The sequence below is a fragment of the Chenopodium album genome, chromosome 21, assembly GCF_948465745.1.
Source record: "Chenopodium album chromosome 21, dcCheAlbu1.1, whole genome shotgun sequence".
NCBI lineage: Eukaryota > Viridiplantae > Streptophyta > Magnoliopsida > Caryophyllales > Amaranthaceae > Chenopodium > Chenopodium album.
Window position 1 is genome coordinate 21,928,794 of NC_137854.1, and position 4,330 is coordinate 21,933,123.

General features: G+C 38.6%; 1 non-coding gene across 1 annotated transcript; it reads left to right on the forward strand.

Moving 5' to 3' along the window:
- Nucleotides 1-3,578: 3,578 nt before the first annotated feature.
- LOC145603285 (small nucleolar RNA R71) lies at nt 3,579-3,689 on the forward strand. The gene has a single exon (XR_014104801.1). It is a non-coding gene; the product is annotated as a small nucleolar RNA R71 (small nucleolar RNA).
- The last annotated feature ends 641 nt before the right edge of the window (nt 3,690-4,330 follow it).

Sequence of the window (4,330 nt, forward strand, 5' to 3'; positions counted from 1 at the left end):
GCTTGATCACACCTTTTATGATTGTTAAAGGGAATTTGTACTTGAAATCACGCTTAATAAGATAATTATTAATTTGGTTTAGGCTAATGTGATTTTAACTCAAGTGATCGCCAATAATAGTCTTATTTGTGCATTAATTTCAACCAACATAGATAAACAGGGTAGGATTAATATAATGTTTGTATGTTATTCGAAAAGCGCGCATGAATACGAGCAGAACAAAGTAGAGGCCTATTTTATAGGGCGGGTCCTTTCTTTTGTAGATTGGATTCGTATCCTCATCCCCGAACCCTGTTTGGTTCAAGACCTTATGGAGTTGATGGTCCTTTTGGATTGTCTTTTGGGTTTACAAGTTCCTAAAACTTGTTGGCGACTCTTTTGCTCTCTTTTCCTTCCCTTTGGAATGCCACCGTACTTTAGTATATGATCACAGTGGGGTTCAAGTTTGGGATCATGATGCTTGAAATATTCCCTACAAAGACCAAGTTGCATTCTTCACATCTTTTCAAGATTTTAGCTAGATTAATTAAGCATGCATCAAATGAAGAACCATAGACACTAAAATCATCCATAAAGACTTCCATAATAGACTCTATGAAATCAGAAAATATGCTCATCATGCAACGTTGAAAAGTAGCAGGCGCATTACATAAACCAAAAGGCATTCTACGATATGCAAAAGTGCCATAAGGGCATGTAAAAGTAGTCTTTTCCTGATCTTCAGGGTGGATCGGAATTTGGAAAAATCCCGAATACCCATCCAAATAGCAAAAGAACTTATGGTTAGCTAACCTCTCAAGCATTTGATCAATAAAGGGGAGAGGGAAGTGGTCCTTTTTAGTGGCGACATTTAATCTACGATAATCAATGCACATATGCCACCCTGTAACAGTTCTAGTGGGAATTAATTCATTTTTATCATTTTTTATAACAGTCATCCCACCCTTCTTAGGAACCACCTATACAGGACTTACCCATTTAGAGTCAGAAATAGGATAGATAATACCTGCATCAAGTAATTTCATAACCTCTTTCTTGACTACCTCTTGCATGTTGGGATTTAACCTCCTCTGGGGTTGAATGCAGGGTTTGTAGTTGTCCTCTAAGTGTATCCTGTGCATACAAAAATCTGGGCTTATACCCTTGAGATCATCAATACTGTACCCTATTGCCCTTTTGTGGGTTCTAAGAACCTCTAGAAGTTGGGAAGTTTGTGGGGCATCAAGTGCAGTACTAATGATCACAGGGTGCATTTAATCTACGATAATCAATGCACATATGCCACCCTGTAACAGTTCTAGTGGGAATTAATTCATTTTTATCATTTTTTATAACAGTCATCCCACCCTTCTTAGGAACCACCTATACAGGACTTACCCATTTAGAGTCAGAAATAGGATAGATAATACCTGCATCAAGTAATTTCATAACCTCTTTCTTGACTACCTCTTGCATGTTGGGATTTAACCTCCTCTGGGGTTGAATGCAGGGTTTGTAGTTGTCCTCTAAGTGTATCCTGTGCATACAAAAATCTGGGCTTATACCCTTGAGATCATCAATACTGTACCCTATTGCCCTTTTGTGGGTTCTAAGAACCTCTAGAAGTTGGGAAGTTTGTGGGGCATCAAGTGCAGTACTAATGATCACAGGGTGCATTTCCTGCTCATCAAGAAAAACATATTTTAAATGAGAAGGGAGAGGTTTTAGTTCAGGTTTCTTTACCTCTGCAGGTTTTGATTCCTGAACTAATTTTACTACCTTCTTATTCTCGTTAGCATCAAGTTCTCCTATGGCAAGAGCTTTTTCAATGACATCCACCTCTTTACTCCAGATACTCGCATCACCTGTAGACAAATTTCCACAAAGTATTTCTTCCAAGGGATCCCTTGCAAGAATCTGTGTTAAGCTATCTTCACAAATATCATCCATTATATCAATGACATCAATTAAATAACAATTTTCCTCTAACATAGGACCTTTCAAAACTTTCCCTAAATTAAATGTAATATTATCATCACCAACAGAAAGGGTTAGTTTACCATTTTTGACATCAATAATGGCTCCTGCACTATGGAGAAAAGGCCTACCTAATATAATGGGAATTTGTGTATCCTCAGCCATGTCTAAAACAACAAAATCAACAGGGATGAAAAATTTACCAACTCTAACAGGGACGTCCTCTAAAATACCTAGGGGATATTTAACAGAACGATCTGCCATTCGCAAAGTAATATTAGTAATTTTTAATTCACCCATATTCAATTTAGAACAGATAGACGATGGCATGACACTAACAGAAGCACCCAAGTCACACAATGCTTTATCTATGAAGACATTACCAATATGACAAGGGATAAATAAACTACCAGGATCCTTTAATTTAGGAGGAGATTTATTTTGTAGTAAAAGCTACAGTTTCTACTTCATTAAAGGCCCTCTTCCTAGTCAATATATCTTTCATAAATTTAGCATATGCAGGAACCTGTGTAATGAGTTCTGTGAAAGAAACCGTTACCTGCAAATTCTTGACAACCTCCAAAAACTTACCAAACTGCTTATCCAACTTAGTCTTTAATTGGCGATTTGGGAATGGTAATTTGATAACTGGTGGTGCTTCCCTACTCTTCCCCTGGGGTGCATCCTTCCCTGAGGTTGTACCCTGCAATGAATCATCAGAAATATTAGTATTACCCTGGAGCCCTGCAGGGGCATTTGGTACAACGGAATCAGGATTAACAATATTAATTAAATCGGGTTCATCCTCTTTGGGCATTAGGGGACAATCGTAGTGTGAACCACTCCTTAGAGTAATTGCATTTGCATGTTCCGTAAGTTGAATTCCCTGCGCTGGTAGGGCTCCCTGATGGCGAGTTTGAAGGGTAGAGGACAATTCGGAAATTTGGGTGTCCATGAATTTATTATGGGCTATAATAGAGTCAATTTGTTGGTCTCTACTCTAATTTCTGATAAAGCAGGGTTAGAAGATGTAGTAGGGGCTTGTGATGGGGGTTTTTGGTTAGCATGAGGGTGGTAATATTTTTGCTGTGGAGGGGGTGCTTGTTGTGGTTGTTGTGGAGGTGGTGGATTTTGAACATTAGTGCTACGGTAAGATAAATAAGGATGGTTTCGGTAGCCAGAATTGTAGGTGTTGGAGTATGGGTTATTTTGCTTGTAAGTTTGGAACGCATTAACTTGCTCCATTGAACTCCTGCAATCTTGCTCAAAATGTCCTATACTTCCACAATTTTCACAAAAAGCATCATTAGCATTGTTAGAAACATCAGAAACATTAGCAACAGAATTAGGGATAGAAGTACTAAGGTTATCTAATTTCTGGCAAATAGAAGTGAGCTGAGCTTGCATAAGGGTTACTGAATCAACATGGTGCTTTCCCTTATTTGCATAGCCTCTAGTATTCCCATATTGGGAATTATGTATCGCCATATCTTCAATAACCTGACCTGCATCATCAACATTAAGATTCATAAATCTACCGCTAGCTAGCTGCGGAGTCAAAAATTGTCCTTGATGCATTCCCAAATCCATTGTAAAAAGCTTGAATTAACTGCCACTTTGCCAAGTTATGGTGGGGACACTCCCTCTACAGATCCTTGAACCTCTCCCAAGCCTCATATAATGCTTCATCTGGCTCCTGGGCAAAGTTCTGAATGGCACTTCTTTGTAAAGCTATTTTCTCTGCAGGGTAATATTTATTATAGAAATTCAAAGCAAGTGTCTCCTAGTTAGTAATACCAAGTGCAGTTCTATTCAAACCATTAAACCACAATTTAGCTTTTCCACATAAAGAAAAGGGATAAAGAATCTCCCTGATTTGGTCCTACGTTACCCCATTCTGCCTAATAGTGTTGCAGTATTGACAGATTTCTATAGAGATTAGGATCTTCACCCTTAGGTCCACTGAATTGCTTTCTTTCTATCATCGTTATTATAAACTGGGGCTTTATCTCGAACTAGACTCCCTCGAGATCAGGTGTAGGAGAAAGATGTGGAAAATCTGTCAGGGACGGCTGCGAATAATCGCTAAGCTTGCGAGGTGGAGGTGGAGGTGGTGTAGCCATCTCTAATTCTAAATCAGAAGAGTCCTCCAAATCACTAGAATTAGGTAGTGGATTTCTAGGAATATTGTTACTCCCAGAACCTGCCAGGATCTACCTATAAAAATTCTTCTGTCTATGGAAAGAGCGCTCGATCTCAGGATCGAATGGAATGTAACCTGATCTGGAACACCTGGGCATAAACAAAGAACTAAAAAGATAAATATGAGAACTACCTCAAAGAACTAATGTCCTTTGAGGCAAAAGAAAAATAA